Raw genomic sequence first — 26,572 nt, forward strand, 5'->3', positions numbered from 1 at the left:
AGTTAGAGATCAGAGAAACCATAAAAGCTCTGAAAAAAGGGCTCCTGCTCCAAGTGGGATCTCTCATACTGAATTTATTTGGAAGAGGACGCTTGTCCGCCATCACTGGGTTTAACTGAAAACTAAGCCTTTCGGCTCTTCGACTTGGCCTTCTCTCAGTTACGTTCCTGCCCATTCTCTGCATCACTAGATTTTTGCACATGAGCAGAGGTATGCAGCGGAACATGCACCTTCACAGAAAGGAGAGCAACACCAACTTCAGCGCACCGTGTACCACTGGGGGACCAGCGTTGTTTGGATGGTAGTGCTCTTGTTGAAGGACACCCCCTCCCCTTTTAAGCTGCTGTTGCTCTGTGCACTTTTCCTGCCGGAACTTGGATTACCACGGTGGCAACTGGGTAAATGCTGGGTACACTTTCCCGCTGCAGCCAACCCTCACTGGCAGCCACACTTGACAGCTGCTGTGTTCATTCTATGGCTACAATGCATTAATCTACCACACCCTCTGTATGTGCAGTGCCACGCGTGTTCATTGTGGTCAGATCATGCAGGGAATGACACCCCCACTGATGTTTCTTCCATTCTTGTATGTGTTGCTCAAAAAGAGATTGAAGGCACAGTTCTCAACGAGCAATTGATTATATGGAGTTTGCGCCAGGCCGCCAAGCGACATCACCTCACAATATAGAGGACAAAAGGCCAGCAACTAGGTCCCACTAAAAATCTGACTGCTTCAAATTTAACTATACATTCCTGGAAACGCAGGCCCCCCTACTAAGTGGGTTTAGAAAAGTTCACAACATTAGATCATAAAGTCAAAAAAAATCCTATAATGGACTCCAGGTGCCTTCAGAATCCACTGACGACTTTGTCACATCATTAAAAAAAAATAACTAACTAGCTAACTGACAGTGCATTGCTATGATTACAAAACTCAAGCTTTATGGATGACCCGCAACACGACTCAAGCAGGCATTCATCATTTGCAAAATGGCTGAACATTTAATTAACTCAAAGAAGTCAAGCAATCCCAACGCAAAGATGAGGTCTACCATGTACCACACCAGCAGATGTGTCATGCTGACAACGAACTCAAGGAAGACAATGGCTTCAAAACCTACACAAGTAGCAGAAGCAGGGAAACTGTAAAAGTTTCAGGAGGTGGCAGATTGCAAAATCAGATCTTGTCTGGCAATATGGGAAGGCGGCATTAAATTCAACAGGATAAGAAACTTCACATCCCTTCGCAACGCCAAGCATCACTGCACAGCACCTACAGTACAAAGTGACAGATTCTGATGAAAGTATTAACCAGAGGGCGCACTTGGTACTGTATGTCACCAATGCCATCACCAATGAAAGATGATTAACGCAAACCACAATGCAACAACGCTGTTATGGTCACCAAATTGCTAGCAGACTTCGGTCCCGACAAAACCATTCTTCCCAAAAAGATTTACTTTGGTCTGTTCTCCAACCATGAAATAAATCTTCTCCCTACAGATATTAATCCAAGTGCCTCTGCAGGAGATAAAAAAAGAAAAAATAATAAAAAGGCTTACTAGAGCATAAAAGCTATTTATGTCTCCACTAAAGGTCCAGTTGCCTTTAGATGGGATGAACAAAGACTAATTGAAATTCACATCGACATCTGCTTGGAAGAAAAAGCCAATTTTTTGACAAGGGTATGACGCAAAAAACAAAAAGAAATGCATTCGAAAATAAGTCCCAAAAGAACGAGTTTTTTTGGTCCAATTTCGCTGGGATTTGTGTACCCTTTTTTAAATAAATAGTTGGGGGCGGGTTAATGGTATAAATAAAGGTAGGGGAAGTGAGGGTGCTGCAGGGGGTCTTCCCCGCAATATCAAAACAAAAAAAAGAGAGAGACTTGGAATTCGACCCAAAAAAGCCTTTTAGGAACTAGTTATTTTTTGTTTTTCGAACTGTTCACATACATCCTTGACAAGTATACTGTGAAGATATACTCCATCAAAATAGATAGATATTCTGCAAAAATACAGGAGCTCTCAAACTACGCACACGCAAAGATTGTCCACACAAAAAGGAGCCATACCAGTCATACAAATTGCTCACTGTACCACTCACAGCCACGAAAGACTGCAAGCTGCTCCTGGATGGATATCATTGTGTGCAGACCACTGAATGGCTGAACCCTATTGTACTCACCAGAAAACAAGATGGTCAAGGCCTCAGTTTATGCCTCGACCTAGTAAGCTTGAACAAGAACATAGATTCATATTGGCTTCCCAATGTCAGAGAAGAATTGCGACTCTTCGAAGAAGCAAATCATTTTTTCAAGCTCGCATTAGTAAGTACGTTTACACCCAGAATCCAAACTGAATTGGTCACTCAGTAAGATATTTAACCATAACAAGAATACCATTTGGTGTTTCCTCTGCAGTGTCAGTGACCCCAAAGATTCATAATGAACCGATACACACACAAAAATATCACCTTCTTTCTTGGTCTACAAAACCAAACATGACAAATCATAATTAGACACTTCCAAAGACATCACAGAAAATACAACTAAATGTTCTGCTGAAGAGAAAGTGAAAGTTGAACAAGATGAAGTCGACTATCTTCTACATTCAACCCAAAATTGTTCTTGTAGATGCCGTCCCCAAAGCGCTATCCTCGGTTAGCGCCACTTCTTTATGGGACTCACAAAATACTATGCACAGTTTGCAGATTACTTTTCTTCCAAAAGGAAACCACTTCACTTGTTACATTCGAGTGGTCTCACATGGCTAGGACGCATTTAATGCCAAAGCTGACATTTAATTCCCAGAAATATCAAGCACTCCAACCAGATTGACCTACCATGACCACCACAGACGCTAGCACATATGGACTAGGAGCAACTATGATGCAGTGACTCAGTGGTCGCATCTGCCATCACACCAATTTCCAAAGCCAAAATGAATTGTGCTGTAGTTAGCCCAGAAAAGTTGGCTTGGCCTCGACCACCAAATATTTTTAGAACTACATTTGGGGCAGGCAATGTCCTCTTCTCACAGATCACAACGAATCCCACCCCACCCCACCTAGTATTTTGACCATAGAAGGCACAAGAAAAATCACCTCAGAACTGGCGAGACAAGCAATAAGTTACAAGACTTCATGTTCAAGATCGAAAATATGTCTGGGTGGCAAAACAAGGCCACATTGTGCACCGTGTCTCCCCATGTCATGCATGTGAAGCATGGAACAGAACAAAAACGAAAGCATAGAATTCAATATGCTGAAGACACATCGGGGTGCCGGTGCGCGATATAAATACCTTTAGCATTTAACATATTAGACGAGTGGAAAGAAAGCACAAATAACGATAGCACCCTCCAACTCATAAAATCAGACTGGGATGAGCTTCGTAAAACGTTTAACAATGATTCCAGTCTTACTGCAAGGTAGCTTCAATCACTGAAGCAGACAGAGGACAAACGAATTCCTTCTGCACCACTACTAAAAAAGTGGCTAACCTTGTCCCACAAAGACCACTTGGGCCCCTGTCCAAACATCACCTGCGTAAAAAAAAGTCGTCAGCTTGGACGGAGACATGCAATGCCATTCTGTAGCATGCCCTCGCTGCCATGAAGGAGGCAAACGTCTCCCACCCACCAGTGAACTGACCGTTTTTACAATGAAAAGGCTGGACTTTGACTCCACATCCAAATGGATGGAAACCCAAACGCCCCACCCATCAATCCCTGGCAACGACCAGAATGACATTCACTTGCGTTTTATGAAGAGAAGAATGCCAAAGCATCATTGTAGCGGACAGCTGTTCCAATTCACTTTGTGAGACATGGTCTCTTTCTTTCAGAGTAATGGTATTAAGCAGGCCCACATTGTACCTCACTCATGAAAATTAGTCAAGTTGAAAGGGCCAACAGACTGTTGAAAGATGCTAGAGCAGCCAATACCGATTGCCACGAAGCAGTACAACGTGTGCTAGCCACTCACAAATGTTGACAACCAACTCCACCACTGGCGTCAAACGGTTTGCAATAATGAGATTTTGCAAGGCCCATGTCAAGCTAAATAAATATAGCATGGACAGACTCAAGCACGCCCAGAAAGAACTCAACAAATATAAGCCAATGCTTTTAACATTAAAATAAATTCCACTGCTCACTGGCTCATCAAATTGGTGATCAAGTCCAGATCATATTTGTCCAGAAGGGGGGCGTGGCCAACTGGCCATGGAGTAGGACGTGCTCTGGGCCGAGCTCCTGCGAGATCCGCCGTAGATCCGACTAATTAAGCTTGAAAATTCGACTAAAATGCCCAGAACCTGAAGATATGAGCGTCGGAATGCATGGACTGTAGATGCCTTGAAAAGCAAGTTATTCGCATCGGCAGATCGGGAGTTAAGCGAAAGATTGAGGGAGCAGCCATCTGGATGTGTCGTTGCCAAGATGGCGGAGAACAAAGGAAGGGTCCGCGCAGCCCGAAGGACCACGAAACTCCCCATTGACCGGAGCGTGATGCAAACGACAGGCGAGATTTGACCAGCCCTTTCCTAAGCAGCATCCTGCACACGGAGTAGCGCTAGCAAGCACAAGCAATTGTAGCGACAGGGACTTGCTACGAAGTTACAGTGAGACAGCCTTGGGAGCCGCAATCCCCGAACAGCTGATTTTCGCTGAGTTTCGGAACTGCGAGAACGCCAGCCGCCCATGACCAGCACCGGAGTTTCTGGGATGTGATGCTTGTATCACGAGCGGACGAGGTACAATTTCAGTGCGCGTGAAACACAGCCGCAGCTCCCTGCCGCTCGCAAGCCACGGGCTAGGCAGTTAATTTCTAGGGGACTGGGCAGCGGATGGAACGCCTGGAGTCAGCGAAATTAAGTGCGTGCCTGATGCCAGCTGACCGCATGAAGCCCACGGTGCGACCCCTGCACCGAGGATGATTGGGGTGAGGTACGGCTTGTAGTATAACCATTTGTGCAACTAAGGCCTCACGCTCGGAGGTGCGTGTACTGCAACCGGGCCCTGCAACGTGTCCGGCTGGTTCTATAGCGTGGGGGCTGGACACTTCACGTTGCAAGTGGGAGGCGATCCCTACTGACCGGCCCGCCCGTCTGAAACGTTCATAAACGAAACGAAGCACCATACGAAAATCTACATGGGCGGCTGGAGGCCCTGTGTTCAGATGTGCGCACCAAGAGTGAGTGCAAGTAACTGGGCCCTGCAGCGAGTTAGGCTGCTTCTCGTGACTCTGACCCGGGTGTCATAGGAGTTCAGGTATATTGGCGGAAGGAACCCAGCATACGTGGGAGGCCGCAATCCATTTGTTCGGCACTTTGATTTGGCGCATTCACACATTAGATAGCCGATAGTAACCCAGCCGACTGGCAAAGCCTTGGCAGTTGACTGTTAACATTGGCTGGCACTGCATACGGGCGGAAGGTACCAGCATGGCGGCGAAACCTGCTAAAACCAAGGCCAAGCAACCCACCATAGAAGTTTTCGCAAGGACGCATAGGACCCCTACTATGCTTGTTCAGAGCAAGGAAGGGGCTAGTGCAGAGGACACTCCTGAAGGAGACAAACAGCAGATCCTGGAGGCGATAACGGAGATGAGCGCGAAATGGGGCCTAGCAAGGGCGGACTTACGGGCTGCCCTAGAAACTAAGATCGACGCGGTGGGGACTGATCTAACCCTGCTGAGACAGGATGTTAGAGCGCTGGCAGACAGGACCAGTGGCTTGGAGAGTGCAGTACAAACCAACACGGAAGTTAGCAGTGGTAATGCCAAAGAAATCCACGTGCTGAAGCAGCAGGTTGCCAACCTGGAAAATAGGTATGAGGAAGCGGAAGGAAGGGCGAGGAGGAACAATATACGGGTTGTTGGCCTGCCGGAGGGAGAAGGCGGCCGGGACCCTACAAACTATATTGAAAATATGATTATTCAAGCAATAGGGGCCGAAAAACTATCCCAGGGGTTCACGGTGGAACGCGCGCACCGCGCACTGATGCGGAAACCACGAACCGGGGCCCCACCAAGGCCTATTATCGCTAGGATTTTGAATTAGAGAGACAGGGAAAAGATCCTGGAATTCTTTCGTAAGGGCAGTACGATTGAGAGAGCGACTACAACTGTTACGGCATACCCGGATTACACGATGATGGTACAGAGGCAGAGGTATAATTATGTGGTTGTCAAAAGGAGGCTGCGGGATGCAGGCATCAAATACTTGCTCCAAAGTGCTGCACAAGAACAAGGCGTTCTTCTTCGAAACCCCTGAGGATGTCGTGGCATGGTTGGACTTGCTGGGGTGCCCCGAGAAAGAGGCGGACCGGGACCGGCAAGACAGTGATTCTTGAAGGACATGGCTATTCAAACAGGGGGGTAAGTGGGTGGGTGATCCTGTTTGCACTGGGAAACCAGACTGATAAGACACTGATTAACAGGCGGGCCTTGGCTCGTAATAGACTTGAATATAGTGGGAATGTATTTAAGGTAATTTAAGTAGCAACACAATGCGTAATAATTGACGAAATTGGAGTACAGGAACTGGAGTAATCCTCCCCCCAAATACTGTTAGTTAAGTGGCCGTTAGGGCTGCTTTACCCTGCTGGGCCCTGGACATAGGAGTGTGTTAGTCGGGGCTAGATGCTGAAGTGTCTGAGATCCAGGAATGGAGCTGGGCAAAAGTTGAGAGGGGCGTGGTTGGAGGGTGTAGAGTGTATATAGTTTTGGGGAATGGGGAGTTTGGTGTGTTTTTGGTTATGGGGAGTTGGGGTTTGGAGATGAGCCTACAGAAGGAAGTAGAGACCTCAGGGTCGGATAGTGCCGGTGAGAGATGGGAAGGCGCCTTGAGATGCCATGGGGGACCTTAGAATAATGACATGGAATGTGAGGGGACTAAATAGTTACTTGAAAAGAAATAAGGTCATGCTCTATCTGCGCAGGCAAAAAATAGACATTGCACTGCTACAGGAGACCCACCTGACCCGGGAGAAAGCAGATATGGTGGCTAGGAAATGGAAGGGGGTGATGGTGAGTTCATCTTACTCTGCCTATGCTAGAGGTGTGCTTATTTGGGTGGCGCTGCATGTCCCATTCCAACGGTTACAAGAGGTGGCGGAAAGTGATGGGAGGATGGTCATCCTGAAAGGGATGGTGGAGAATAGGGAAATAAGCATAGTGAATACATATGCCCCGAACCAGAATACGGCGGCATACATCAGGACGTTGTGTACTAATATGAGCAGGTGCGTGGGGAGTGCAGTGATCGGGGGGGGGGGGTTTCAACTGTGTACTTGACCCGAGGGTGGATAGGTCGGATGGGAAGGTAGACAGACCTGCTCCTGCGGCCAAGGCACTGCAGACATTACTAACTGACTTTGAGCTTGTGGACGCATGGAGAGTGTGTCACCCTCTGGAGAGACAGTACTCCCATTATTCTGCCCCGCAACAACTGTACACGAGGCTGGATTATTTCTTTACCACGCCCGAGGTGTCTGCAGAGATGGTACAAATTGAATATAAGGCAAGAGTACTTTTGGACCACTCTCCCCTAAATCCTCGCTTGGCGGTATTGCCCTTTGAGAGCAAGGATCCCGACATGGCGCCTGCGAGCGGACGCATTGAAAGATCCCCTCTTTAGGGAGGGTATAAGGGAGGAGATTGTGCATTTCTTTGAGGAAAATACAGGTAGTGTGGACTCAGCGGGAACGCTGTGGGAGGCCTTCAAAGTGGTGATCAGAGGGGCAGCTATTGCAAAATCCAAAGGGTTACAGGGTGGTATTCTGGCTGATTTACAGGAGACGGAGGAGAGATTGGAAGAGGCTTTAAGAGGTGAAGAGGACGCTAGAGGGGGACCAGAGTTGATTCTTATGCTGCAACAGAAATGTGCAGAGCACTGGGACAGATTGTGTAATCTGAATTATAGAAAATACGTAGAGAGGCAACACGCGGGTGGAGATAAACCAGGTCGACTTCTAGCATTGTTATATAAAAGCGAAAAATCCCAGGGTCACGATCAGGACTATTACTAGAGAGGACGGTAGTGTAGCGGACACACAGGAGGGAGTCAATCAAGAGTTTGTAGACTATTATGGGGCATTGTATGCGGACCACGGTGAACACTGCTGGGACACGATAGCAGGAACATTGGAGGATATAGGGTTGCCTAAGATAAGCGAAGAGGAGAGAGGAGCTGGACTCACCAATTACCCTAGAGGAACTTGGGGAGGTGGTACGACAGTTACCCACTAGTAAGACGCCGGGGACAGATGGATTACAGAGTGAGTTCTATAAGGCATACCCAGAGGAGCTCCTCCCCCCGTTGCTGGACGTGTTGAATGAGACATTTGAGACAGGAAACTTACCAGAGTCCATGAGAGAAGCGACTATAATACCGCTACTCAAACCCAATAAACCCGGGCACAGCTGTAGTTTGTATCGGCCCTTGTCGATGCTTAACCAAGACAGTAAAATACTGACGGCTGTGTTGGCAAATAGACTGAAGAGTGTGATTGGCAGTCTCATACACCCTGATCAAACGGGATATGTCCCAGGCAGGAACATCTCGAACAACCAAAGGCGACTCCAGTGAATTATTGAAAGTAGTATTGGACAGACTGAGGAAATGGCGATTGTGTCCTTAGACGCAATTAAGGCCTTTGATTCGGTCAAGTGGCCATGGCTGATGGCGGCCTTGGAAGGGTATGGAATGGGTCCAGGATACCTACGGTGGGCGCAGATATTGTACAGGGAACCGCTAGCTAGGGTTAAGACAGGATCGGTGATATCGGACAGTTGGCAGCTAGGCCGGGGAACCAGACAGGGGTGTCCATGGTCCCCAATGCTTTACATACTGGCCCTGGAACCTCTAGCGATATACCTTAAACAGTATGACACGATAGGCATTGAGGTGAAAGGGGAAAAGCATTTGATTTCTCTCTATGCGGATGACATGTTACTGTATGTAAGGTACCCGGAAGAGAATCTCCAATACATCCTGGAGGTAATGGATAGATATGCGGGTCTTTCTGGTATAGCAGTGAACCCCCAGAAGTCCAGCATGTTCCTGTTGGGCAGATATGCGGGTATATCGGGGGAAAAGTTGCCTGTGCTGCAGGTGCCATGGGCAGTGGGAACGTTCCGATACTTGGGGATAGACATTTACCACACGGTGGAGGAAGAGCATAGACATAACACTGAGTCAGCCCTGGCTAAAATTGAAAACTGCATGCGGTTTTGGGCGAAGTTACCCTTGGCAATGATGGGGAAGGGAGCGATGCTTAAGATGGTGGTTCTGCCTAGGCTTTTACATTATTTCGCGAATATCCCATATTTGATCCCGAATAAGTTTTTTGTCAAACTGAATGGTATGTGCAGAGATTTCTTGTGGCATGGCACGCGGAATAGAGTGGCGTTATGGAAGTTACAGAATTTCCACGAAAGAGGGGGGATAAAATTGCCCAACTACGAGGTATATTATGTGGCCAGCCAACTGCAGTAAGTCGCTAAATGGCTTTCTGATGAGGAAACCTCTGAATCTAGGTTGCTTGGGCAGGATTGCGCACCCTTTTACTTAAAGGAAATGATGTGGGTACCGAGGGCAGAACTGAAGGGGCGTCCCAAGATGATGTTGCTAGGTTGGAAAATGTGGCGCAGAGCGTGCAGGATGTTGGAAAACGCAGCTCCATGCTCTCCGCAGACACCATTGGTCGCGCTGACAGGGGCAGATACACAGTTACGAAAAATCATCAGAAACCACTGGGAGCCGGTGGGGCTTGCAACCATGGGAGACATTTGGCAGGAGGGCTCAATAGTTACCTTTGAGGATTTGCGGGATATGTCTGGGTTACATCCAGGTCAGTATATTGCATATTGTATAATAGTGAAAGAAGTTAAGACAATGTGGCCGTAAACTGTGCTAGAGGGTGAGCCAGATGCCGTAGTAGATATGATATACGACATAGCGGAGGGGGGGGCACGAGATATCTAGATTATATGAGATGTTGATGCTCAGAGTGGGGAAAGAGGTCACCCAACTGAGATTGGATTGGGAGATGGAAGTGGGGACCCCGATGGAAGACGAGGTGTGGGAACGGGTGCAAGGGTACCATAAGAAGCTGTCTAGAAATGCTAGGTTGCAGCAGATACAACTATATGTCACGCACAGACCGTATATGACGCCACGGAAAATATCAAGGCTTGCGGGTGCGGGCCGACAGGCATGCCCTAAGTGTGACAGAGAACGCGGGCATGGTACACATGTTCTGGTCATGTCCGGTCATTGCGCGCTTTTGGAGGGAGGTGGAATGTAAATTAGCCCAGAAGGATGTCACGATTGTTGTAGACACGGTATGGGCCTGTTTGTTGGGAGTGTTTCCGAGATCTAAGAAGTTAAAACATGTGAGCAAGCTGAAAGACTTAGCATATGTGCTGGCAAAGAGAAGAATAGCCATAGGATGGAAGACATGTCACAGTCCACGGGTGGAGGTGTGGTGGAAGGACCTGCAGAAATGGGCAGAGGCAGAAATTATGGTTTGGTAGGATGTGAGCAACGTCGGGGGTCTAGAGGGGACAGAGTCCCTGATGGCCTGGAAATCGCTAATAGCGGAACTGTTTATGTCAATTCTGGACCCAAATGACTCCAGGGGGACGGATCACCTACCACAGGATGCAGATGCGGAATGAGAAGTCGGTTGGGCTCGGATGGGGGAAGCAGTCCCTTGATGTGGATTGTACAATGGTTTTGATAACAAATGCTCTGTTTTGTTTGTATTGTTTTTGTTGACTTTAATTAAAAAAAAAAATTAAAAAAATATATTTGTCCAGAAGAACAAACACATTTCCTCCAAACATGCAGCATCCACCAGAGTCAATGAGATGTTTCACAATTGAATTATCACTGAAGGGGGAAGGTCAAGAACCTTTGAAAACGCACATCAGAGCAACACGGCCCAAAGCACTCGGCAAACTAAAGTTCCACAGGAACCCAGCAGTTCTGAACTCAACAGCTTAAAAGTACCATCATCCAGGGGTCAGCAGACAAAGCAGCACAATCCAGTGACCAAGGCTTAACTTGCACATGAGAAAAACGAACCAATAACAAGAATAGCAACACACAGCAGTCACATGATAGCTAAGCTCTCAATGAAAAGGTCACAACCCAAAGAGAAGAACATGAATGCCACATCCGACGAGAAGACCCAGCCTGTGAGGATCAAGACAACACCTGCCACGATGAAAGAATATGAAGTCAATCCCTCCCATTATCATCCCTCCTACTGCCTGCACCGAATCACTAAAGGATGGTGCATTCGCAAAGACCCAAAGAACAAAGCTGCTTTTCACAGAAAAAGAAAGCTGAGCAATGCCAGCTGTCGTACTACCACACTCTGCTGGGAGCCAGAATAGTTGAGAGCGTCACGCTCACATTAAATTAAGCTTCTTCCCCCTTTTCACCTGTTCCTTTGTGCTGTTCTCCCGATTACTACATTGGACGCTTGATTACCATAGCGTTCCTTTTACACGGGCACTACCATCCCAGAGGTGCAACACACGAGTGCAAAACCGATCACGAAAACGATTTAAAAAAAAAAATAAATCTTTATTCAGATTGTTGACAAATCAACAATTAAAATAAAATTCAATCACCAACAATTAATTTAACCCCTCAATCGGGGAGCAGGTTCATTCATTCAAAGGGTTTCTAAGTTACAATAGCAAAGTAATCGGTTTTAACCAAATTCCTTGACCTAGGCCATCTCCTTTGCGGGCATTGGCTAAAGAAATACATTACATGTATGGAGTCAGAGGGCATTTAAAGTCACGGTAATCTGAAGTTGGAAATGTTATGATAGGAGACCATATTCTTAAAAAAGCAGCATAGTCTGCATTCAGAGAACCATACTTGTTCCAGAAACATGATATTCCAGATGCTTTGGACCCAGTGCAAGTATGTAGGGGGTTGGTCTTTGTAACATTATGAAGAATCTGTAATTCCACAGAATTTCTTGGGCCATGGTAGACCTTGCACTCTTTGGCATCTCTATAGCCTCAATGTTTATCTGGCCTAGTAGAAGCCACATAGGGCACACAGGCGTTTCACTTCCCAAAATGACGTTTATCGAGCTCAACATTTCTTGCCAATAAAACTGAATTTTGGGGCAAACCCACCACATATGAAGCATGTTACCCATTTCTCCACATCCCCCCAGCATCGATCAGAGACTTACGGATATAACATTTTATAACGTGTATGTGTCTGGTGCCAGACAGTCCATCATAATCTTATAAACAGTATCCCTCATTCACATTGGCCTGCCCGCTCGTTTAATCTCGTCCCACACTGCTTCTCACAGCAACCATAGTGTTGAACGCCTTCTCCCATTTTTTATCTCCAATACAATCCTCGGATCTTTTGAGGAGTTTATATAGCTGATATTAAGTGTTTGGTGGGGTCATTGCAGGTTAAAAATCTTTGCAGTGAGAGGTTCCCTGCATGTCGCTTCTTTATTAAGAGAATAAGATCCAATGTCGAATTGAAGGCACGCTAGTCTCATTTTTTCAGATTGGATACAAAGAACAGTACAGCCTAAGGATTTTATGCACCGGCATATGAACAAGTCTCTAAAGGTGTCACAGCACCACACCCACCACCTGCGGAAGCTTCCCTGATAGCACTAGTGTAAACTGTGAATTTCAATGTATTGGAATAAGTAGGTTGGGCAGGGTGTGTACGTGTTTAATTTGTGTCTTGTGACCAGCTTGCCCAGGTGGTCAGCATTGTGTTTGTAATTTTACTAGTATATGTTCTTGGTGTTTGGCAGACAGATTACTTCAGCGACATACCCACCACTGCATGGTCCATCCATGCCCATTTTCTTTCGATTTAATGAAGGGACCACTTACACTATTCTCAGTTCCACTGCATAATAATAGGTCTCAAGATTGGGAATCAAATGCCAACCTTGGACCAGTCCGCGCTCATGCGTTAATGTCAGATGCAGGATTTTTCTACTGCCCCATACCTACTATGGGCATAGCTTCTAAAAGGTTTAGGAAGAATGAAGGTTAATAACAGACAGGGTTAAGGCAACATTGATAGAATTGTCAATTTAATCACTGCAGTCTTACCCAACCATGCGTGAGACAGTTTGTTCCATCTTGAAAAGTCCCGTCTGGTCTGTGTGAGCAATCTAGGGTAGTTGGCTGCATAATGTCCTTTCATAGACTGGGTGATGCAGAGTTCCATGTAATTTATGCTCTTGGTCGCAAATAGGAACGGATTCACGTTGAGGTCTGCAAGTTGTTCCCTTGTTCAGTTTAGCATTTCTAATGTGCGACCATTCATTTAAAACCCCCCCTACTTTGCCAAAGTGTTTGATCTCACTCAAAAGTGATGGCATAGCCTGCTTAGGGTTAAGCAGTCATCTGCAAACCGACTAGTTTGTGTTTTGTGTTCTTGGTCTGCAAATCTTATTCCCATGATTTTGTTACTTTGTCTAATCCCATTTGCAGATGGTTCCACCAAGTGCACAAAGAGCAAGGGCAAGCCCCGTTTGATGCCTCTCCGGAGGGAGAGCAGGTCAGATGTCACCCCATTGGCTTGTATTCTGTCGTTGGATGTTGCAGCAAGGCTGGATCATTTGATTAATTCTGGGCTCAAATCCCATAGCTGACAGAACAGAAAGGGACAGTATAGCTTCGCTAAAGCCTTTTCGGCATCCAGAGAGACCAGCAATGTGGGATGTTTTGATGTTGGGTTTTATCGACTATCGACCTTTATAATATGAATGAAAGAAGTTTTTGTTTATTTTAGTGTACAAGTTCATGAGGACTATTGGAGGGTACAAACCACGCCCTTGTAGTTTTTTGTCTTGTTTTGGCAATATAACTATTTTGGATTCATTCATAGTTGGCGTAATAGAGCCAGCTTGCGTAAAAGAGTTAGAAGTCAGTAGGACGCAGTAGAGCCCAGTGCATTGTGTGGTTTTAGTGATTTAATGGCCACCCCCACTTCTACCGTGGAAATGGTGCTCTCTAGCTCCATAGTCTGCGCCTTCATTAGTGTTAGGATGTTTGCCCCCGGGATACATGCATCCTCTACCACCTGGGGCCCAGGTGGAACGCTATATAGTGTTTCGAAGAAGGCTCGGAACAAGTCTTGTTAACTCTCGTCAGTGGTGCAGAGTTGACAAGTGGGGTGTCTCAGCTGTCCCACATATTTCGAGAGCTGTCTTGGTGCACATGTGGTCTTATTTGATTGCTTATAATGTTTACGTTTAGAATCAAGTGTTTTTTTCTGTAACTTCCATGTGCTTCAGGTTTAATTTGCCCTTCACCGCTGTAAATGTATGCAGGCCTCTCCTCGTGGGGTTACTTTTATAGGATCGTTCTAGTGTTTTATTTCAGACATTAGGTTCGGCACCTCTCTCCTCAATTTTGTTTTGGTTTCCCAGTAGGATAACCCACTTGAGATGGTCCCAGTCAGCCTCTGATGCAGTTGGCTAGCTCCTTTAACTTGCGCATCCCCGATTTGGTTGAATTATAGGCCCAGTTTATTGGGGGGGATGGATGCGGATTCTCTGACGGAGGGTGATTGACAACGTAGCACGATCAGAGATCATAAATGGGGTGTATAGCCGAGTCGATTAGGTTATGCCTCATAGGTGTACTAGTGAAGATCAGGTCTATTCTAGCATAGGAGTGGTGTACGTTGGAATAAAACTACACCATGTGTTGCTCCGTCCATATGTTCTCTAGTCCCCACTGTGTGAATTTAGATCTAAGCGCCTTTGGCATGGCTCCCGCCGTGTTAGTGCACGAGTCAATTCTGTGTAGACTCGAGGACCAAACCAGATTAAAACCGCCCATGAGTCTTATGTCCCCTTTCTGCAGAAAAGTATTGTGGCAAGAGATGAGCGTGTAAACCACAGCCACCATTATGCTTGCACTGTGTAGATCCCCAAGGCAATCAAATGCATGTCCTTTGTACTGGGTAAGGTTCCCTTTATTTGGTATGGTAGCTCTTAGTGGATCACTATTGCCACCCATACCGTTTTATTCGTGGCTGAAGCCTGTAGTATGTGGAGGAAGGTTCTGTGTTCCAAATACCATTGGTCTGCTTTAAAGGTGCATCTCTAAAGCCCTATAATGTCTGAGTGATGCGTTTGGCCGTAGTGCCAAACCTTAACCCTTTGTGTTGGGCCATTAGTCCTTGCATATTCCAAGAGAGAATGGTCATCGTCCTACTTTAAGCTTAAGAACGTTATGCATGTTTGTACCCTTAATGGCACCATGTTTGTACCCTTAATAGCACCATGCCTTTGTTCACTGTCATTTAACAGACCGACAAGTCGGTCTATGTGCCCTCCCCGCTTGTCATCTGGAACCCCTTGTGTGATCACTTAAATGCCTTTTGTGTCTCAACATTATCAAGGATAACAGTTGCTTCTCTTTCAACTTACACCCCAACTAATCCTTGTGGTTTCCAACTCAACATTACTATTGTCATTATGGGAATTCCTCCCTACCAACAGAGGAAACAGTTGACGGGATATACAATAGAACCATGGCGTTGAATTCACTTGCATACAAAGTGACGCTCTAATACCAATCATCCTCCAGTGTTCCCCTGTAAGCTTAATAACCGATTCCTGAGGGTTAATCTGTGCAGACGTAGGTATGATGGCAGTACTCGCTCCCTCCTTGTTTAAGAGATCTGTGGTCTATGACGACCTTGGGTACCAGACCCCCCCCCAAGCACCTCCTTACAGGTTGTAGCAGTTCAGCGTTCTTTTATCACAAGAGACCAGCTATCGTCCTTCCAGTCTGTATTTTCCCTAGGTGTTGAAGTGATCAACGTTTTTGGTTGTCATTGCGTGTGGTCGTTTACTTCTTGGTATAATGCTCCGCTCCCCAAGCAGAAAAGCTGCCATCCCCACTTCATGTGTGCGCATCATGTAATGTTTGTTGCTTATTGTATATTGCATGTCTAAATGGAACAGCCACCTGAAGCATATTTGCCTTTTCCATAACTCCATTGTGAGGTCCTTGAACACCTTTCCTTTGTACAATGTACTATATCCTGTGTAAGTGAGAGGAGCCCGTTTTTATGCTTCTCCGAGGATCTGTTTCTTAATCTGGAAGGAGGAGAATTTATTGACAATGTCTCTTGGCCTGACACCTGGCTCTTGCCGAGGTTTGCCCACCAGGGGAGCGTGCCCAATGCCCATTTCTTGTGGGTTGGGCTTTCATAGAATTTGTGGAACATGGTTTGCGAGCAAATCATGTCATCTTCTTGCAAACCGCCTTTTAGCGGTCTTACCTGTAACATTGTTTCTCCTGGAACGAGTTACTAGATCTTCACACTCCAGTTCTTGTATCAGTGTTCACAGCTTGTTCAGTGTGGCATTTTCCTCTGTTGTGGAGATCTTAGAAGGTACTCTCATTTTGGGATACTCCTGCCCCAGCGCATCCAGGTCCCTTTATATGCCCACTAACTTGGATGCTATGTTGTCCGATAGTCGTTTAAATTGGAGCTTGGAGTGAGTCTGTTACCTTGTTTTACGAGTGCATACATTGTTCGGGATCCACTTCTCCCAGCCCTCTTAGGATCTTTCTTAAACTGATTTGGCCTAACACTTTAGCAAGCCTCCTTGTTTGTTTTTCTCATCCATCCAGGAACCAAACTGGCTGTCGTGTATAGTCTTGCTCGGGTCCGAATGCACTTAATGAAGTTTGGCCAGCCAGGGTTAAGTTTCCCTCTCTTCTCCAGTGGTGAATCGTTGCTCCCAGCGCTCCAGTTCTCTGTTCTTCTTTGAGTGGCCTTTTGCCTGGCACGGGCCCCTTGTTTTTTTCTTGCTCACATTAGTGTTAGAGTTAGTTGCCCATGTTGCACGTTTTCCCTTGTTCTCCGGTGGATGTCTTGCACTACTTCCCCTTGTCATGGCGACTGATTACATTGCTCCTTTATACATGCTCCTGTCATGTCCAAACATTTATTGGGTCCCGGAGGCAAAGAGGGTGCAGCAGGCAGAGCTCCGTCTATGCAGTCCGCTTTTTTCTTTGGAGTGGTGCGGCCAGGCGGCTCCTACCGACATCAAGGAGGTGAAGGTAGCAAGAACAGTTGGCAACAACCTGGTTGATATGACCGTCAGTAGAGAAGAGATTCAAGGTGGCAGCCCAAAGTTTTAACTTTCTTGGAAACCAAATACAATCATGGATCTTAAAAAACTGCTATCTGGAGTCCAGTTTAACTCGGGCCTGGTGCAAGCCAAAAATGGGCAGTTCCGTCTTGTTGCTATTCAGGCACATCAGTTGTGGTTCATCCAGGTTTCCACCAAGCAATACACCTGCTCAAGATTTTCCATGTCGTGATCATGATCGCTGAAGATTTCAAGAACCAGCTGAATGGCATCAACATAGTTGCTTAAAAAAAAAATAAACAAAATTTTTAAAAAAAAGTTCCAGACTCTTCTACAAGGCCACAAAGAGTTTTAATTTAAAGGTTAAAATGGAGCGGGGACATATAAGCCCCTTGTGGAACACCATAAACCATGGTGGGTACTGATGGGGAGGAGGCCTCTCCCCAATACATTCTAGATGTCTGGTTTGTCAGGAAAGATTGCATCCAGGTGATAGTTTCCGTACTAAATTGCTCTATGTTGCTTAATGTGTAAATTAGTCTTTCGTGATCTAAAAGGTTGAACACCTCGACATATCTAGTAGTCCAGTGTTACCTATCAGTAATACTCAATAAGTGGGTTTGCAAATCTATTAAGGCAGTTTCTGTGCTATAACTGGGCCTAAAACCAGGTTGTCCATTATGTAGAATATTGGAGGCTTCCACAAATATTTGGAGTTATGTTGGTGTACTAGTGACTCTCTAGATTCGGGGACCAGGTTATTGTGAACACATGAGTTTACAAATCAAACTAAAAATGGAGCGAAGATTTCTTTGTGATCAAGAATCGGTTCCGGCTGGATAATATTTTCCGGGCATGAGGATGGATAGAGTGAAGTCAAAATGTTGATCATCTTGGGATTAGTAACAGGGAGAAATCAAATGTTGATGATGTGTCACTGACAGAGGTTATAGGGTGGGGAGCAGATTAGACATTTTTCATTAAGTTATTGTAAAGACCGGAGGGGGTTGGGGGGGGGGGGGGGGAAGTCTGCACTTCCACTCTCTATATGGTAGAGGGGAGGCACAGAGACCCCTGCCAAGATTCTCTAGTATTGGTAGACGTAGTCGAGCAATCAAGGCCCAGCTTCTCGGGAGGTGATGCGGGCTGGTTCTTAAGTACATTGTAGTCCCCAAGCACCCACGAAGGAATGTCCACACACTATCGGTTAAAACACAGTCTTTATATAATTAATATACACGATCACTCACTTTGTGCTCCGAAAATCAACAATGGTAAATATGTACAGTTCTAAAGTGGTACCACTAACGTTACTCGATCTTATTAAGTGCATACGGTCAGAATGACACACAGATCAAAATAAAGAGGAAACTAGCAGTACAGAGAGGAAGGAAAGCAGGATGGTTGAGCAATAGGCAGAATACTGGTAATTACCGTTAAACACAGCTCTGTGTGGATATCCCCCCCCACCAGGGCAACCTGTACAAGAAAGATACAAGCCCAGTCCATATATTGTTCACCCTTAGACTTCCTAATAGTTCTGCAACCCCAAAGTACCTTGGTGTTGTAGTGTTCCACGTCGGGGAAATCGACAACCCTTCTCGAGTGTCCTCCCTTTCAGGCAGGAGTCACGGGTCGAACGTCCGACGGAGAACAGGTCAAGCTATGACAGCGAAGTGACCGCGTCGTTCCTAGCGGTGCTCGTTGACGTTGAAGCGTAAACGTCCTGCCAGGAAGAGGCGTGCGGGCCACCTCAGTGTCGACAGTTCTGGACCACAAAGAGTTGAACTGTGGCGACGAAGCGGACGAGAGCGTTCTTGGATCAATTAAGTTCTTAGGCAACGGGAGCACGGCGGCTCCGGTCGGCGACAGTGGCGGACAACAGTCTGGGCGCTTCTCCTTGGAGTTCCGCAGCAGTCCCTGTATCGGGTCGGCAGCCTGTCGAAGGTCTGTCTACCAGGGAGCTTAGGCAAAGATCAGCTGTGCATGATGGTCCCTCGTGGCTCGGGAAGAGGGCACCTTACCAGGTCCTCTCTGGGTCAGTTCTTGAAGCACAGCAGCTTTCAGATTGCGAAGGAGAGCAACAGCAATTCTTCTCGTCCAGCAGGGCTCAAGGTTAAGCTTCACTCCAGTTACTTGTCGTAGTGGACTTCAGCTTCTGAACACTATTCCTAGCAGTGAGAGGTCCCCAGATATACTGTTGATCTCCTATTCATTCTGCTGGTTCGCACTCAAGGATCCAATTAAGACTACGGGCATTCATGCAGGCAGGCAGCCTATCAGGCACACGAGGTATTCAGGCCATTCACTTCTCTCCATACACTCACAACAAGTTGTGTATTGGGACAAGTACCGAGCCATTCAACACTCCAAGCAGCATTCATACCGGTTTTCGGGCAGGGCTGTCTCAAGCATTGTGTCAAACACCAGATACTAGACAGTCACAACCTAGAATGCACATTCGTCACACACTCCATTCACCCAGGTCCCACCCACAGGCGTACCCACAACATACGGTCATTGAGAAGGCTCCAGCCAGTCTGGTCGGCACTTCCCCACACTACCATATACGGAACTTCCACCCAACAGCCAGTCAGGGGGAAGGGACAGAGGCAGGGCTTCCCGGGACTTCGGGAAGATCAGGGTAACAGGTGATGGAAGGCAAGAGGCCATGGGGGCCATTTTGGCTCCATCAGGAATCTACCGATTCCAATGACAGGGCTTGGCATCCCAAAATGGAGGATGCTCAGAGCACCAGTCATTTCAGCACGGACCTGCCACCAGCCCGTACCCTGCTCTGTGGGTCACACACACAGGTGTCCAAAACATACACTAGGGGCAGAGGGTGGTACCCCTACGCATGGGTGCCATAAGGGTATCCCACGGGTCCGTTCAAACCAAAAGGAGAGAGAGCTGCACAGCCAGGAGTCCCACATGAACTCCTGCGCGGAAAACACAACAGAACACACGATAAAAAGCAGTAAAGGACAAGGATACCGAGGACCTGTCCCTCCGAGGCATTTCCAGCATCACAGTTATTTTGAATCTTTGTTCTGGCTATTAGTATTTTAACCTCAAACGCCATTTGTGTCCAGACAGTCTCTTGGTCGGTAGGTGTGCTTGGTTGGGCTTTGGGTTTTTGTAGTATCTAGCCTCCTCAATCTGTTTATTAAAGACATTTCTTTTGGCCTCGAAAATATGCTTTTCCGGACTTTTTCCAGTTGTTTTTGTTTGTCTCAGAGGGGTATGTAAGCCACTTGGCTTCAATACTCCCTTTATTCAAGAGATTGAGCTCCTTGGTGAACCATTTCTTGTGCGACACATTGTCCCTGACTAGTTTGGCCCAAATAGGTGCCACTCTGTCCAGCATAACGTCTAGATTTCATTTCAAGAGGTCATCTAAAATGGAGGGAGGGTCTAGATTTGCGGTTAGAGACATAGTCTGATGCAGGCAGGCATGTCTGCAGGCCAGTTGCGCATACTTATTAAAGTTGCTTCTCTTTATTTTCTTTAGTGGGTTTTTTTTGTTTTCGGGGGAGGGATTGGAAGATATATTTGAAAAGCTATAGCATAATGATCAAACCAGATGCAGGGAGTGGTGCTGTCAATCTGTCCTAGTAAGTTTCTGGAAACCAAGCAGGTTTCCTTTATCAGTAGTGGGGGTCATTGTTGTGGACACAGCATTCAATGTTCTTTAAAGTTGATTCTAAGTCGGTAGCATCTTTTTCAGTACTGTTATGCCACCAATTGAGGTCTCCAACCAACAAGGCTAACGGTTTGGACCATTTATATCACCATAGATTTGTATGATTTCATCATTAAAATTCAGCATGTCAAGGAGGACGGTAGAAAAGAATAATGCTTACACAACTACAAGCAGCATGGGTTATTTTCGGATGTAAAATTTCACAATCATGGCAGTCCCTAGCTTCCTGGAAAAATGTTATGTGATTTTTAGCAGTAATTTCAATCCTGCACCTGCCCCCCACAACCCTCCCCAACTCCTGTGGCCTTTCCTTTGGCAAGATTTTGACAGGTAATGTAGTAGCCCTCAGGGGTAGCTGAAATCATAGTATCGTTGGCTTCAGTGGTCCAAGTATGTTACTAAGTCTAGGATGTAATCAAGGATGTCTAAGGCGTGCTTGTTGAGAGAACGTGTGTTCAACAGGGCACACCTTAATAGTCTTGCTAGATGGTGGCTGGGAGGAGTGGCCCCAGGGGTTCCGATGGGGGGTTTTCATCCGTAGTAATTTACCCTACAGAGGAGTTATTGAGATCACTGGGGTAACTCAAGTAGGGAGGAAAGCAAGGTGGGTTTACAAGGTCTCTAGTGTTATGTCATGTCCTTTATGTGATTTAATAGATTGCATCTTTCAGGGAAAGGGTTCACGGCTGTCAAATGTAGTGCATTGCTGAGTTCATAAGAAGGATGTTCAGTATCAGTATCTAGACCGGAGATGTCGAGATCAACAGTACTTTCTTGGAGAAGAGGAACACTTAAGAGGCGGCGGGTCCGCTTGAACTACGACGTCGCTGCTCGTTGTGTCTGATATAATATACACGGGGTGGAGATAGGTGGAGTGGGTCTAGGCTGAGGAGTGCGGAGGATGGGCGGTTAGTCAGGTTTCATACTGACATATTTGTTAACTATTGCCAAATGTCTGACTTTTTGTGCGGCCAGCCAGAGGTTCAGGTCTGTGGGTAGACCCTGGTAGGCAAGAGGAAGGAAGATATAACAGCAACAGGTGTCCGTGAAGGAACCCTAGTAAGGCAGGAAAAGAACAAAAGGCTACGTTGGACACACATACAAGGTTTTGGAGAGGGGTGACTTTAGAGCTAGGCGGGGACGCCAGTACGCCTCAAACTGGCTTTTCGCTGAAGCGCCCGACATTTCCCCCAAGAACGACACAAGGAAGTATGGAAAATGTAGTTCTCACGGAGCGCTCGTTGTAAAGATACTGGTGGGGGGTGCCTGTACTTCCTCTCTCTATATGGTAGAGGAGAGGCACAGAGGACCCCAGCCAAGATTCTCTATTGTGGTAGCAATGGATGAGCAATCAAGGCCTAGCTTCTCAGGAGGTGATGCAGGCTGGTACTTAAGTACAGTGTAGTCCCCGAACCCCCTTAAAGGAATGTCCACACACTGTATTACTGAAAACAGTCTTTATATAATATTTAAAGGTATGTACACGATCACAATAACACTTTGTACTCGGAAATCAACAATGATAAATATATACAATTCTAAAGTGGTACCACCAATGTTATCAAATCTCATTAAAGTTCATCAACTGTACGGTTAAAATGCCACACAGATCAATAAAGAGGAAACCAGCAATAGAGATAGGAAGGAACGCAAGAGGGTTGAAACAATGGGCAGAATACTGGCCCCTACCAATAGACAGTTCTGTGTGGAGATCCCCCCCACCTGGGCAACCTGTAAAATAAAGATATATAGCACAACCCCAGTCCATATATTGTTCAATAGTCTTATTTCCTCCTATAATGTTTTACCCCCCCCCCAATGTACCTGGTGGAGTAGAGTTCTTCGAAGACACGTCGAAGGATCCTTCTTGAGTGACTCCCTTTAAAGCAGGAGCCACGGATCGTCGAGAGGCGTCGAAGATTGTGAACTTGGCGTCGACGATGAGAAGTTCAAGGGTGCCATGACCACGACGTCGATCCCGGCGGTGCTCGTCAGCGACGTCCTGCGAGGATGAGGTGTGCAGGGCACCTCGGCAATGGATTGTTCAGGACCGCAATGAGTTTCAGAAGAACTGTGGCCCAACAAGGGCGTCAAGTCGTCAAAGTCTTTGTGGCCTTCAGGTGGCGGGAAACGCACCAGCGGATTCTCCTCGGCGCGTTGGTCGTCCTCGACTTTCTCCGGCTGGACAAAGTGGTCAATGTTGCAGACAAGGGAGTCCTTCGATTCAAAGGTTCTTAAGCAAAGGAGCGGGCGGCTCCGGGCGGCTCCGGTCGTCGGCGGCACGGCGTCAAGTGGTCCTCACGGCTGGGCAACAACTTCGACAGGCCTCCAGCGGTTACACAAACCTGCGAACCCTGGTCGACGGCAATAGACTTTGACGGCGGCAAAGTCCAGGTGCTTTGCTTCGTTCTCCTCGGCAGTCCCGTCTCGGGTCGGCAGCCTTTCGAGGGTCTGACTTCCAGGGAGCTTCGGCAAAGGTTAGCGGTGCTCGATGGTCCCTCAGAGCACGGGAAGAGGGCGTTACCAGGTCCTCTCTCAGATCAGTCTGACGAATTCGGCAGCTTTCAAATCAGGACGAAGCAAATGCAACAGCAAGTCTTCTTCCAGCTGGGCGTCGAGGATCAGCAGTTCCAGTTACTCAAGTGTAGACACAGCTTCTGAACAATTTCCAGTGGTGAGAGGTCCCCAGATATACTATCCTGTCTCATCCACACTGCTGGGTCACACGCAGCAGCCAATCATCCAGAAGGGCATTCATGCAGTCAGTCAGCCAATCAGGCACACAGTGCATTCAGGCCATCCTCCTCCCTCTCAGACACTCACAACAAGGAATGTGGATTGGGACAAGTACCCAGCCATTCAACACTACACACTGCATTCAGGCCAGTTTCGGGCAGGGCTGTCTCAGTCTTTGTCTCTCATACCAGAAACCAGACAGCCACAACAAGAAGTGCATATTGGTCCCACCCACAGGGTGTACCCACAACATACAGTCACTGGGAAGGCTCCAGCCAGTCTGGACTTCACAACACCATATATGGAACTTCCACCCAACAGCCAGTCAGGGGGAAGGGACAGAGTCAGGGCTTCCCAGGACTTTGGGAAAAAAGGTAACCGGCAATAGAAAGCAAGAGGGCACAGGGGCCATCTTGTTTTCCATCAGGAATCAACCGATTCCAATGGCAGGGCCGGGGTATCCCAAAATGGAGGATACTCAGCGCACCTGTCAAATTCAGCATGGAGCTGCCACCAGCCCATACCCTGCTCTCCGGGCCACCCACAGGTGCCCAAAAAACATACACTAGGGGCACGGGATTGTACCCCCACCCATGGGTGCCGTAAGGGTATCCCATGGGTCTGTTCACCAAACCAAAAGAGAGCTGCACTGCCAGGAGTCCCACATGAACTCCTGCGCGGAAAACACGACAGAACACACGATAAAAAGGCAGTAAAGGACAAAGATACGGAGGCCCTGTCCCTCCGATGCATTTCCAGCATCACACTCGTTCCCTATGATCTAGTCAGAGGGCTTTTTCTCTCTTCCCACATTGTGACATAAGCAGTTAAGGAATAGCAAATTCCAAACACACAGCTTTCATACTAAATACCTGTCTGGATTACCTTCACTGGGACATGTCTTGCTTAGTTTTATTCAACTTACAAATATAACCATCATTTTTGTTTGTTTTGCCACAGAGCTTGCATAGGTCGGAAAATCGGGGTTTGAAAGTTTGCAGTAAAACCTGTGATTGGTGTAATGGCAATCACTCAAACTTTACCATTTATAGTACCATTTACCACATTGGCTCCAAGTTAAGGTTGGTGGACGTTTAAACTAGACATTCCATTCTCACTGATGCCTCAGATAAGGTTTTGAGGTGGGAGTATTTTGCAGATTTTTTATAATAGAGTGTAAATTAAAAATTGTAAGAGTAAAAGTGATTTACCTGCAAAAGAGTGCAAAATGTATTCGACAGCCACCCAAAACATGAAAATGAATAGAACACCTTAGAAAGAAAAACAGTTGAGTAGCAAAGACATCTGGCTACAAACAATGCATTATAGCTGTGGAAAGCTTTCTCCTACACACTAATGAGCACATCATATAGATGCAGCCTGATAAATGCACACAATGCCAAACTCAGAAAATACTTTAGTGCAATGTAAGCATGGTGCATTAACCAAAAAAAAGGAATGTCTTTATTACAAAGGATACTTCCCAATTGTTGTTAAGTTTTCAATCTTATTACCGACAGGGCCCCAACACGCAGGCAAAATAAATATGCATGCATATTTCTCTCCGTGAGCATCTACGTACAAAACACAGCAGCACTTAAAAGGAACCATGTGTATCTCACTGTCTGTTGCTTTCAAACATTTTTTTTTTTTTTTTTTTTTTTTTTTTTTTTAAAAAGCATAGTTAAAAGAGCAAATGTCTTGTTTTCAGACTGCTTCCCTACGGGCTAGCAATTTAATCCAGGCAGATAACATTCACGATGCTCCGATTTCTGTCAAGTCACCTGCCCTCCAATTGTTTGTGAATAAATAAGCACAGAAAGATAAAAATCAGTTCCATAAGATTTTAATGCGTAAAAAGGCCTGGTATGGTGCTCATCTGGCCTGTACTCCATATGCCAGTGCCTATGGGCTGGGAGCAACACTCATCCAGAAGAAGGGTGACACGGAACATGTGGCATTCATGTACACAGCACTGTTTGACGCTGAGAATAATTACTCTAGAGTGGAACATAAAATGATCCACTGCACCTGGGCAGTAGAGTACTTAAGTCATACGTGTGGGGCACAACATTTCATTTAGTCACGGACCACAAAGGGTTGATACACATGCTGATCCCAGGCGGGAACAAAAACGTCCTCTCCCAGACTAGCAAGCACAGCAGCAAAAATACAGGCATACATCCGAGTACACATCGCTGGGTGGAAGAATGAGTAAGCTGATTGTATGTCACGGCTACCTGAACGAAGACTGCAACCACATTGCTAAAAAACAAATGCGTGGTGGCTACCATAGGAGATCTAAGAAGCTCATGGAGATGAGTGAGAGTCGTTGTCAGGAAGAATCGTATACAGAAGCAACAATCATGAAAGTTACGAATTGGGTCAAGAAAGGGTGGCAAGCGAGGCCGTACTGGAAAGTTGCTGATGAAATATACGAATCTGAAGGGTTGTTAATAGGGGGAGACCAAGTTATTCCGCACCAGGGAATGAGAACACGCCACCCCCCCTTCCACCCCACAGGCATCAAGAGACTATCATGCGCAAGAGAACGAGCGCGCGACAGGAGTGCAGCAAGCAGATGCAATCCAACGCTGCTCCTGAATAAGTTGCCCACTCAGGACCCAGTACCTGGACCAAATTGAACATAGACCAGAGACTTAAACAGACATATACCGCAGTGAAGTAACTGTTTTAAGTAAACAGTAAATCTGACGCTGGTTGATAAGTTTTCTACAGTATTGTGTGAAGTCATATCTGAGGCCACAACACCAGTCTCTGTAGTAAAGACAGGAGAGAGGTGGCACATATTGCAGTGTACTTATTAAAGACGGGTGATGCATATGCAATACTTTAAATGTTAAAGGACAGGGTAACACATTCTAATCTCTCTGTTGAGAGAAAGCTGAACACATGCCTGCCTCAATTGTTGGTAGTGCACACGAAAGCCTCTATTGCAGACTTATAGCTCGCCATCTCTCATATA

The 26,572-nt window shown here is 46.5% G+C and overlaps 1 protein-coding gene and 1 long non-coding RNA gene across 2 annotated transcripts in view; one reads left to right on the forward strand and one right to left on the reverse strand.

Moving 5' to 3' along the window:
- DELE1 (DAP3 binding cell death enhancer 1) overlaps positions 1–26,572 on the reverse strand; it is a 339,909-nt gene that overhangs the window by 312,541 nt on the left and 796 nt on the right. The gene's annotated exons all lie outside the window — the stretch shown is intronic.
- Positions 1–26,572, forward strand: part of LOC138582647 (uncharacterized) — a 204,256-nt gene that overhangs the window by 43,126 nt on the left and 134,558 nt on the right. The window lies entirely within an intron of this gene.

Source organism: Ambystoma mexicanum, chromosome 3q, assembly GCF_040938575.1.
Source record: "Ambystoma mexicanum isolate Mex_15411 chromosome 3q, UKY_AmexF1_1, whole genome shotgun sequence".
Classification (NCBI taxonomy): domain Eukaryota; kingdom Metazoa; phylum Chordata; class Amphibia; order Caudata; family Ambystomatidae; genus Ambystoma; species Ambystoma mexicanum.